The following is a 12,540-nucleotide window of genomic DNA, read 5'->3' as shown; positions in this document are numbered from 1 at the left end:
TTTAAACTTTTAATTTATTTGAGAGAGAGATTGTGCGCACAAGGAGGGGAGGGGCAAAGGGAGAAGCCAGCTCCCCGCTGAGCCAGATGTAGGGCTCCATCCCAGGAGATCATGAGATATCTGAGATCTGAGATCATGACCTGAGCGGAAGGCAGGTGCTTAACCAACTGAGCCACCCAGGTGCCCCAAGAATGGTATTTCATATTAATAACCAATTATAAATCATTTTAAAAATTTCAGTCACAATTTTGTGAAAAGGATCTAGTATTTTAATAGTCTTTATGTCTCAAGCAGCAGTCTTAAGTTTGGAGCTATAATGACTGATATATCCCTTTTGAAATTAAAATTTTGTTGAACCTCGGGCGCCTGAGTGGCTCAGTCATTGAGCGTCTGCCTTCGGCTCGGGTCATGATCCCAGGGTCCTGGGATCTAGCCCCGCATCAGGCTCCCTGCTCAGCGGGAAGCCTGCTCTTCCTCTCCCACTCCCACTGCTTGTGTTCCTGTTCTCGCTATCTCTGTCTCTGTCAAATAAATAAATAAAATCTTTTAAAAAAATAAATAAAATTTTGTTGAACCTCTCCTATTTTAAACCTGTTAATGTCAGTCAGAAATAAGAGAGACTAAAATAATCAGTTAACGTAAATGTGGTAGTTGTAATAGTCATATTTGTGCTGTTAACTTTATTTATTTTTAAGATTTTATTTATTTGACAGAGACACAGAGAGAGAGGGAACACAAGCAGGGGGAGTGGGAGAGGGAGAAGCAGGCTTCCCGTGGAGTAGGGAGCCCGATGCAGGGCTCGATCCCAGGACCCTGGGATCATGACCTGAGCCGAAGGCAGACGCTCAACGACTGAGCCACCCAGGTGCCCCTGTGCTGTTAACTTTAGAGTATTTGCAAATCTTAGATGATATTTAGATATATTGAAATTCCAAATACGTTGATTCTTTACAAACTAGATTTGATTTTCTTCAGGTCACTCCACAGCAGTGGTTGGTACGTTGTATCAAAAGAAGCAATTCCAGAATTCTACCTAACTTAAAAAATATCTTTAAATTCTCTTCCAGCTTATTTCACAATTGAATAGATTAGTGTTTGTTCAGGAGCTCAGGTTAAAATAACAGAAAGGGATTTGAGCAAGAAACATATTCTCCTCCCTAGACACATGAGACATTATTCATACCAGTGGTTCTCAGGCTTTAGTGTGAATTAGAATCACCTTGTTTTAATCCTATTTCACTAGAGTCTCTGACTCTGTAGGTTAGAGAAAGGCCTTGGAATTTGAATTTCAAGCAAGTTCTCAGGCTGCTGCTGCTGGTCTACAGAACCATGGGCCATGGCTCCATGTAAGCGCACCTAAAACCAGAGCACGATGCCAGTACCTAAATGTTTCACACTGAATCCTATCAGCATCAGTCAGTCGGATATTATAGTTTTGCCAAGTACATAACTGGCTCTTGTTTTTAGACAGTTCCCCTTATTTTTAAATGATGTCATAATTAAGATTTCATTCTCAGTGATATTACTATTTATATTTTTTTGCTGCAATACTATATTTCTAAATTTCTTGAGGAGTTAGAGGTGTTTTTTGTTTTTGTTTTTGTTTTTAATACCAGTTGTCCGTGTTGAAGAACAATTAATAGGCAGGGGTGCACATGCACAGTTTTTATCTATAATCACAGTGGTGACCACTAGCAGGCTTCATTCTTGCTCATTCTCTTGTTCCCTCTCTTTATAATGGGATCATACTGTTTTGTGTCCATTTTCTGTTATGTGTAAACATCTTTTTCTGTAAAACACTATTCTGCAACATTTTTGTTTTTTTAAAACTTAAAATCTTATTTATTTCTACATTTCCCAAAAACTTGATTCTTTGAGCAGCTTGTTGTGTTTGGCTGTGGGCTTGGGTTGCACCTTTCAGAAGACTGCACTATCACTCAAAGTCTCCAGTCGTGGTCCTCCCTCAGTAGTCTTCAGTATCCCCCTGCTCTCATGATCTTCCCCAAGCTGGCCTACCCAGCCCTTCTTCCCTACCAGCTCACGTTGATGCCGCCTCATCTCCATGGGTGATGAGGTCCCTTCTTCCAGTCTGAGCCCTGGTTGGGTTTGGACAGGCATTCTAATTTGTCATCCCTGCGACAGTGACTGTTGGAAACACCAAGACCTGCCTTTAGCAAGCAACAGAGAATGTTGCATCTCATTTCTGTCAGGAAGGATAATCTTGAATTCTTCTCCCAGATACGATCCGAAGCTCAACTGAGAGAAAGAACATTCATCAGACTGTGCTGGAAGGTGTTTTAATGCTTATGTTCCAGGCAATGTTCCAGACTCAGTGTCTTTGAGTGAAGCCAGATCATTAGGAAGCAGCATAATTCTGGCCCCTCTTCCAGCTTTTTTAGTAAACTGACTTTGCATGGCCCCATCAGCTTGCATTGAGATCTGTCTGAGGATTCCCCAAGAAAATCTGTGAGGCCAGTTAGAAATTTCTTCAGGTTCAGTGCCTGGAGTGACTGTGCCTCTCCTAAGCCACTGCTTTGATTTTGTCTAAAGTATACCGTGAACTATGTCAATAATGTTTCCCTCTTTGCATTGGCTATTAGGGAGCTCAGAGTCCTGTTTGTATTCAGAGTTCTATGGCTGTGCTTTTAAGATTACTTTTGGCTTATAATGTTCTGTTTAATGGCTAGTTATTTTGCTCTTTCAGATTTTACCATAAAATGTAGAACACATTTCATCCCTGTTCTAAAGATTACTATGGTTATATTGTAACCAAATACGTATTCCCATCCTATTTCCTTTTTTCCACTTGAATTCCTCCTAGCCCTGTATTCCCCCGCCTCCTCCTGTGTACTCATTCTTTGTTGTTGTTGTTTAATCTTTCTATTGTGGTAAATACACATAAAACTTACCATGTTAATAATTTTAACTGTACAGTTGAATGGTATTAAATACACACATAATGTGCAATCGTCACAATCATCCTTCTCCGTTTCTCTTTTCATCTTGCAACACTGAAACTCCATACCCATTTAACACTAACTCCCATTCCCTCCTTCACCCTGCCCCTGGCAACCACCATTCTACTTCCTATCTATGATTTTGTCTACTCTAAGTACCTCATGTGAGTGGTATCATATGGTATTTGTCTTTTTGTAACTGGTATGTTTCATTTAGCATGATGTCCTCATGGTTTATCCATGTTGTAGCATGTGTTAGAATTTCCTTCCTTTTTAAAGCTGAGTAATAGTCCGTGGAATTTGTATATCACATTTTGTTTATCCATTTATCCATGATGGTCATTTGTGTTGTTTCTACCTTTTGGCTAGTGTGAATAATGCTGCTGTGGACATGGGTGTACAAATAATTGTTCAAGTTCCTGTTTTGGGTATATACGTAAGTGGAATTGATTATATGGTAATTCTATGATTAATTTTTTAAGGCACCACCATACTGTTTTCCACGGTGTTTCACAGTCTCACCAGCAATGCACAAGGGTTCCAATTTCTCTACATCCTTGCCAACACTTGTTATTTTGTTTTGTTTTGTTTTGTTTTTGTTTTTTGATGGTAGCCATCCTAGTGGATGTGAGATGGTATCTCATTGTAGTTTTGATTTGCATTTCCCTAATGGGTAGTAGTGATGTTGAGCATCTTTTCATGTGCTTGTTAGCCATTGGTGTATCTTTGGAGAAATGTTTATTCAGGTCCTTTGACCAGGTTTACATCAGATTGTTTTTTGTTGCTGTTGAGTCTTAGGAGTTCTCTATGTATTCTGGATAGTAATCCCTTTATCAGATACTTGATTTGTAAATATTTTCTGTGTGCTGCCTTTTTATTCTGTTGATAGTGTCTTTTGATGCACACAATTTAAAAATTTTTATGAAGTCCAGTTTGTTTTTTTCCTCTTTTGTTGCCTGTGTTCTTGGTGTCATATCCAAGAAATCATTGCTATGTCCAATGTCATTGAAGCTTTTGCCCTATTTTTTTTTTTTTTTAAGTAATCTCTGCACTCAGTGCAGGGCTTGAACTCATGACCCTGTGATCAAGATTCGCATGCTGTACCTGCTGAGCCAGCCAGGCATCCCCTGCCCTGTGTTTTCTTACAAGAATTTTATAGCTTTCCGTCTTAAGTTTAGGTCTTTGAACTTTTTTTTTTTTTAATAATTTCTACACCCAAAGTGGGGCTCAAACTCACAACCCTCAGATCAAGAATCATATGCTCTTCCGGGCGCCTGGGTGGCTCAGTTGGTTAAGCGACTGCCTTCGGCTCAGGTCATGATCCTGGAGTCCCGGGATCGAGTCCCGCATCGGGCTCCCTGCTCGGCAGGGAGACTGCTTCTCCCTCTCCCGCTCCCTCCTCTTGTGCTCTTTCTCTCTCTCACTCTCTCTCTCAAATAAATAAATAAAATCTTTAAAAAAAAAAAAAGAATCATATGCTCTTCCATCTGAGCCAACCAGGCACCCCAGGTCTTTGAACCTTGTGTATTCAGTCTTGCTAAATTTTGTAAGGGGATAAATTATTTTTTCTCTTTTGGCACATTCTGAAGGACTTCCTTGTTTATTAATGTTCATTGTGGTAAAATTCAAATATATACAAAAGCAGAGAGCAGTGAGCCATTGTGTGTCTATCACTCAGTTATATCTGTCATTTACTCATTAACTCAGGGCACACTTGCTTCACCTATATCCTCTTCTCTTCCCCTTTTTATATTTTTCTTTTTTTTCTTTCTAAATTATTTGATGAATTTTTCTGTGCTAAAATATACATAACAAAATTTACCATTTTAACCATTTTTTAAAAAATATATGGAATGCTTCACAAATTTGTGTGTCATCCTTGCGCAGGGGTCATGCCAATCTTCTCTCTGTCGTTTCAGTTTTAGTATGTGTGCTGCCGAAGTGAGCACCATTTTAACCATTTTTAAGTGTACCATTTAGTGGCATCAGATAGATTCACAGTGTTATACAACCATCACCACTGTCCATTTCCAGAAGGTTTTCATCATTCCAAACAGAAACTCTGTACTCATTAAACAGCTTCTCATTCTCCCCTCCCCCCAACCCCTGGCAACCACTCTTCTACTTTCTGTCTCTGAATTTGCCCATTCTAGGTCCCTCGTATAAGTGGAATCATATTGTGCTTGTCCTTTTGTACGTGGCTTATTTCACTTAACACAGTGTTTTCAGTGTTCCTCCATGTTGTAGCATGTATCAGAATCTCATTTCTTTTTCAGGTCAAATAATATTCTATTGTATGTATATCCACATTTTACTTATCCCTTCATCTGTCAGTGAACATTTGGATTATTTCTACCTTTGGCCTGTTGTGAATAATGCTGTTATAAACATGAGTGTACAGGTATCAGTTCAAATCCCTACTTTCAGTTCTTTGGATATATACCCAGGGGAGGAATTGCTGGATCATTCGGTAATTCTGTGTTTCACTTTTTGAGGAACTGCCAAACTATTTCCCACAGCAGCTGCCCCATTTTATAGTCTATCAGTAATGCACAAGAGTTCCCAGTTGCTCCACATCCTTACCAACACTCATTTCCCATTTTTTTGTTTGTTTTTATTTTTTAATACAAGCCATCCTAGTAGTTGTGAAGTGGTATCTCATTAGGGCTTTAATTTGCACTTCCCTAATGATTAGTGATGTTGGGCATTTTTTTATGTGCCTCTTGGCCATCTTATATCTTCTGTAGAGAAATGTCTGTTCAAGTCCTTTGCCCATTTTGAATAGGGTTGTTTGTTTTTTTGTTGCCAGGTTATAAAAGTTCTTTATTCTGGATATTAATTCTGTATTAGATATGATTTGCAAATACTTTTTTCCATTCTGTGGGTTGTTTTTTCACTCTGTTGAAAGTTTCCTTTGTTGCACAAAAATTATTAATTTTTTGAGGTCCCGTTTGTCTGTTTTTTTTGTGTGTTTTTTTGCCTGTGTTTTTGGTGTCATATCCAAGAAGTCCTTTTTAAATCCAGTGTCATGAAGCTTTTACCCTACTTTCTTTTAAGAGATTTATAGTTTTTGGGATGCCTGGGTGGCTTGGTCAGTTAAGCATCTGTCTTCAGCTCAGTGGGGTCCTGGGATCAAGCCTTGTGTGGGCTCGCTGCTCAGTGGGAAGCCTGCTTCTCCCTCTCCTCTCCCTGCTCATGCTTTCTCTCTCGTTCTCTCTCTCTCTCAAATAAGTAAAATAAAATTAAAAAAAAGAGGTTTTTAGTTTTAGCTCTTTGTTTAGGTCTTTGATGCATTTTGAATTTTTGTATGTGATGTAAGGGTTCAACTTAACTGTTTTGCATAGTGGCTCTCCAGTTTTCCCAGCACCATTTGTTGAAAAGATTGTGCCAAGGAGAAGGGCTCCAGGTGAATCTAATCTTTTCTCTCTTGTTTGCAGTTCTTCCCCTCACAAACAGTGCTTTTGCACATCTGTGTTGGGAATGGAACCATTTTCCATGCAGCATTTGTATTAAAAGCTCTGGAGACAGTAATAAAAAAGAGACTCATCACACCCCCACTTTGGGGTAAGCTGTCAAGAACCATAGTGCTCTCCAGGAGGCCACACATCTGTCAGGAAGCCAGGCGAGGGGCCTCCGTGCTGTGTGGATGTGGATGAGGCCGCCCCTGTGTAGCTGGGAGCTGGTGGCTGGCCCTAGCCAGGCTTCTGTTAGCACCTGCTGGGACTGAGACTGAGGCCACACTCTGCCTGGGCCATTTCACAGCTCTTGTGAAATGACAGGGCTGCCCCATTGGGCTCTTGGGTTGTTTCTAGCCTTTTTTTTTTTTTTTAAGATTTATTTATTTATTTTAGAGAGAAAGTGGGCAAGTGGGGGTGGGACGGAGGGAGGGAGAGAGAGAATCTCAAGCACACTGCCTGCTGAGCATGGGGCATGGAGCCTGCCATGGGCCTCTCCCAACCCTGAGAACATGACCTGAGCTGAAATCAAGAGTTGGACACTTAACTGACTGAGCCACCCACATGCCCCTGTTTCTAGCTTTAGAACAAATTCTTTTCCCATATTCTTAGCAGGAGTCAGTTCAGTCTCTTTGTTAGTCATTCCTGCCCAGTTCAAGAGGGCATAAGAATATAGGTAGCTGGCATTGTGGAAGAAAATCTTTAATATATTTGTTGATGTCCAATTGTGAAGAGGGTCAGCATTATGTACTTGGTTATTTGTGATGACCATCACAACCAGTTAATATAATTTTGTCTTCCCTTCAATCTGGGTGTTGCTGTGCCATCCCAATGATTATTTTGTTTAAGGTTTTATTTATTTAATTGAGAGAGCATGCACGCACAGCGTAAGAGCCATGAGCAGGGGGAGCCAGCAGGGGGAGCAGCAGGTAGGGGGAGGAAGGGGGCTCAATCCCAGGACTCCCAGGTCATGACCCGAGCCGAAGGCAGATGCTTAACCGAATGAACCACCCAGGCACCCCCAATGATTATTCTAAATGTGGCAGTAATCATCGTCTTGAATATATGTATTTTCAGGCTTCAGGTTCTCTGAAATCAGCTTTCATTCATGAACTGAAACTTCTTTCTCTTATTAGTATTCTTAATTTGTTCTGCTGGGCATTCTTCTGGCTTATTTGGCTAATTTTGATGCTTACAGAAGCAGAATTTCCTGTCCTAATCATTGGTCCACTTTACAAAGCAACTTTTGGAAAATCTTTCCTCCAAGGATGAACTGTTTACACCAGTGGACTAGTTTAGCATAGTGAACAGACCTGCAGTGACTTTCCGCTCGGCACCAAATGAGGTGCTGCGTGCTCTAGGGAACACAGAGGTGATTCAGCAGTGACCTTTTTCCCAAAGAAACCACAGTCACAGAGGAGGCTGAAAGATTCAGAATGAACACAGGCATGATGGAAATACACAGTTACAGAAGCTCAGAGAAGAAGGCTGCTGCTTTTACAGGGAAGCATTCACTATTTTTAATTTTAGCTTTTCACTGCAATAATAGATTCATGTGGCATAAAATTCAAAAGGAACAACAGAATATACATGGGAAAGTTTCCCTTCCATCTTGCCCCTGGCCACCACATCCTCTCCCCAGAGGCAGCCAGTGTTACCAGTTCTCCAGTATCTGTTCAGGGATGCTCTTTGCATAATACAGACAAACACACAGAGAGCTCTTTTCTTTTACATGAAAGTAGCGCACTATATCCCTTGCTTTTTTCTGTTTGTGATAGTTCATTATCAATACATAAGAGCTTTTTCATTGTCTTTCACAACTGGATAATATTCCATTGTCAGGATGTAGCCAGAGCTCCGTTGATGGACATATAAGGTGTTGTAAATTTTGCTAGTGCAGAAACACTGGACTGCTGGGTTGGTGAGTATGTGCTTTTCTAAAATTGTTAGCTCTTACCAGAAAGACCTCTGTAGAGGTTTTGTCCACCTGTGCTCCTTAGCTGTGTGTGGCTGTGCCTGTTTATCCACACCCTCACCGGCACTGTGATAGCACACGGTTTGATCTTTGCCAGTTTGATAGGGGAAAAAATTATTTCTTTGTGTATATTTTTTCTTCCAAAACTTAGTTTACCCTATAGAAAAGTAAAGAGAGTAATAGAGTGAACACTCATATCAGGGGTTGTTTGAATTTGTAGCACTCCTGTTGCTATAAGGTTGAAGGACCATTTCCATTTTCTTTGCCTATTTTTCTTTAGGGCTTTGGTGTTTTTAACGTTGATTTTGTAAAAATGGTTTATATATGAAGGAACTTAGCACTTTTTGGTGATATAAATTGCAGTTGTATTTTTCCAGATTGTTATTTCTCTTTTTATTTAGGATGGTTTTGTCATGAAAAAAAAAAAATTGGTTCTGGGGCACCTGGGTGGCTCAGTCGTTAAGCATTTGCCTTTGGCTCAGGTCATGATCCCAGGGTCCTGGGATCAAGCCCCGCATCGGGCTCCTTGCTCAGCGGGGAGCCTGCTTCTCCCTTTCCCACTCCGCCTTCTTGTGTTCCCTCTCACTGTGTCTCTCTCTGTCAAATAAATAAATAAAATCTTTTTAAAAAATTGGTTCCTTATTGGGTCATTCATTGAACTTTTAAGGCTTCTAGGTTCTCTGTCGTACCTAGAAAGATCTTCCCTATTAGAAGAGTATGCAAAATTACCCTATGGTTTCTTAAAGTACTTTTTAAATTTCATTATTTACCTTTATATCTTTTATCCATTTGGAATTTATTTTGGTGAGAAGTGTGAGCCCAACTTAATTTTTTCCCAAATGGCCACCCATGTGTTGTAACACCTTGTAATAAGCAATTCATCTTTCCTCCCAGTTGTTCAAATGTCCTTTACTATATGTGATATACTTTGCCACATGCCATATACATTTGGGTCTATTTCTGGACTCTGTTCTATACATTAATCTGTGTATTTATGTTTGAGTACATATTGTTTTAATTACTCCGGCTTTAGAGCATGTTTTGATATTTGGTGAAGTTAATTATCATTCATTACCTTTAATTTTCAGGACTTCTGGCTATGTTTGTTTTTCTGTATGAACCTTAAGATAAATCTGCCTGTTTCAGAAAAAATCATTTTTGTTTTTATTGGCTCTGTGTTACATTTTTAGGTTAATGTAGGAAGAGTGATATTTAGGTGATGAGTCTTCCCCACTAAGATTGTATGCCTTACTCTTTGCTTGAGTCTTCTTTCATGTCCCTCAGAGTTTGAGCGGTTTCTTGGCATTTCTTAAGTTTATTCTCAGATCTTTTTTCTTTGTTTTTAGTGTTGTTGAAGCATTTTGTCTTCTACCTTCTTGTTGATGATGTATGTGAAGGCACGGATTTCTATATATTAATTTTCACTACCTTACCTGATTATAAAACAGTAAAGGTTTTCAGTTGATTCTCTAGGTATATAAGAATATCATCTGCAAATAATGATCATTTTACTTTTTCTTTTCCAGTTGCACGCCTTTGTATTCTTTCTATCACCTAACTGTGATCACTGGTACCTCCACAGCATAGTAAATGGTGGTAGTGAAGTGCATAGGCTTGTTTGGCCTTTGACTCTGATGGGAATTATTCTAATGTGTTCCTGATGGGCTTGATTTTGGCTTTGGGGTTGAGAAGGATATAAATAGTTGAAGTCCGTATCTATCTATCTAAAGTGTATATAATGTAAATGGCAGAATTTCCTTCTTATGGCTGAATAGTATTCATTGTAAATAATCACGACATCATCTTTATCCATATATCTGTTCACACACAATTAGGGTGTTTCCATAACTTGGCTATTGTGAATAATGTTGCCCTGAACATGGGGATGCAGATAGCTATTCAGGATAATGATTTTGTTCCCTTTGGGTATATGCCCAGAAGTAGGATTGCTAGATTATAAGTTAGTTTGGTTTTTAATTTTTTGAGGAACTTTCATATTGTTTTCCATAATGACTGTACCAATTTATATTTCCACCAACAGTGTACAAGGATTCCCTTTTCTCCACGTCTTTCCCAACACGTTATCTGTTGTCTTTATATTTTACCTTACTTTATCTTTTAAAGATTTTATTTATTTATTTGACAGAGAGATACAATCAAGAGAAGGAACACAAGCAGGGGGAATGGGAGAGGGAGAAGCAGGCTTCCCGCTGAGCAGGGAGCCCAGTGTGGGGCTCGATCCCAGGACCCTGGAATCATGACCTGAGCCGAAGGCAGACACTTAACGACTGAGCCACCCAGGCACCCCTATTTTATTTTTTTAAGTAGGCTTCACGCCCAGCATGGAGCCCATCGTGGGGCCTCAACTCACAATCCTTTCAGTCAGATGCTTAATTGACTGAGCCACCCAGGTGCCCCATCTGTTGTCTGCTTATTTATTTAGTTATTTATTTGGGGGGAGGGCAGAGAGAAAATCTTAAGCAGGCTCCACGTCCAGCACGTGAGCCTGATGCATGGCTTGATCTCACAACCCTGAGATCATGACCTGAGCTGAATCAGGAATTGAGGATGCTTAACCAGCTGAGCCACCCAGGCACCCCCATGTTGTCTTTTTAAATAAAAGCCATCCTAACAGGTGTGAGGTAGTTTTGATCTGCATTTCCCTGATGATTAGGGTGTTGAGTACCTTTTCATGTACCTGTTGACCATTTTTATGTCTTCTTTGTAGCTATTAACAAATTATTGTAGCTGTAGTTATTTTTAGTAATTTTTGTCTCTTAACCTTTATACTAGAGTTAAGTGATTAACACACCACCATATTACAGTATTAGAGTATTCTGAATTTGACTGTACTTGCCTTTACCCAGTGAATATTTTCATGTTACTAATTATTGTCCTTCCATGTCAGGTTGAAGAACTCCTTTCAGCATTTGTTGTAAAGCAGGTGTAGTGGTGATGAACTCTGAGCTTTTGTTTATCCATGAAAGTCTTTATCTCTCCTTCATTTCTGAAGGACAACTTGGCTGGGTAAAAAGTATTCTTGGTTGGCAGTTTTTACTTGGCAACACTTTGTGGGGTTTTTTGCTTTTTGTTTTAAGTTTTTATTTGAGTCACCTGGTGCTCATCATGACAAGTGCACCCCTTAATCCCCATCACCTATTTCACCCATACCCCCAATCCCCTCCCCTCTGGTAACCATCAGTTTGTTCTCTATAGTTAAGAGTCTGTTTCTTGGTTTGTCTCTCTCTTTTTTTTTTCCCCCTTTGCTCCTTTGTTTTGTTTCTTAAATTCCACATATGAGTGAAATCATATGGTATTTGTCTTTCTTTGACTGACTTATTTCACTCAGCATTATCCTTTCTGCTCCATCCATGTTATTGCAAATGGCAGCATTTCACTCTTTTTAATATGTTTTAGACTAGTTTTATGTTTAATTGGTTTAGACGTTTAGACACTTCCTTCACTCAGCATTATGCTTTCTAGCTCCATCCATGTTATTGCAAATGGCAAGATTTCACTCTTTTTAATATGTTTTAGACTAGTTTTATGTTTAATTGGTTTAGACATTTAGACACTTCCTTCACTCAGCATTATGCTTTCTAGTTCCATCCATGTTATTGCAAATGGCAAGATTTCACTCTTTTTTATATGTTTTAGACTAGTTTTATGTTTAATTAGTTTAGACATTTAGACATTTCCATTGCATGTATATACCACATCTTCTTTATCCATTCATCTATCGAAAGACACTCGGGCTGCTTCCATATCTTGGCTATTGTAAATAATGCTGCTATAAAAATGGGGTTGCATATATCCCTTTGAATTAGTGTTTTTGTATTTTTTGGGTAAATACTTAATAGTGTAATTGCTAGGGGTGCCTGGGGGGCTCAGTTGGTTAAGCGACTGCCTTCGGCTCAGGTCATGATCCTGGAGTCCCGCATCGGGCTCCCTGCTCGGCAGGGAGTCTGCTTCTCCCTCTGACCCTCCCCCCTCTCATGTGCTCTCTCTCTCTCTCTCATTCTCTCTCTCTCAAATAAATAAATGAAATCTTTAAAAACAAAATAGTGTAATTGCTAGATCATCAGGCAGTTCTATTTTTTTTTTTAAGATTTTATTTATTTATTTGCGAGAGCGAGAATGAGAGACAGAGAGC

General features: G+C 39.5%; 1 protein-coding gene and 1 non-coding gene across 2 annotated transcripts in view; one reads left to right on the top strand and one right to left on the bottom strand.

Annotated features, from left to right (window-relative positions):
- Positions 1-12,540, top strand: part of SCAP (SREBF chaperone) — a 64,392-nt gene that overhangs the window by 3,160 nt on the left and 48,692 nt on the right. The window lies entirely within an intron of this gene.
- On the bottom strand, positions 4,800-4,906 carry LOC115940848 (U6 spliceosomal RNA). Its single transcript, XR_004075578.1, has one exon. It is a non-coding gene; the product is annotated as a U6 spliceosomal RNA (small nuclear RNA).

Source organism: Leptonychotes weddellii, chromosome 1, assembly GCF_054177405.1.
Source record: "Leptonychotes weddellii isolate Sample4059 chromosome 1, ASM5417740v2, whole genome shotgun sequence".
In the NCBI taxonomy this organism is placed as follows: domain Eukaryota; kingdom Metazoa; phylum Chordata; class Mammalia; order Carnivora; family Phocidae; genus Leptonychotes; species Leptonychotes weddellii.
Note: the sequence above shows the minus strand (reverse complement) of the source record. Positions and strands in the feature narration are given on the sequence as shown.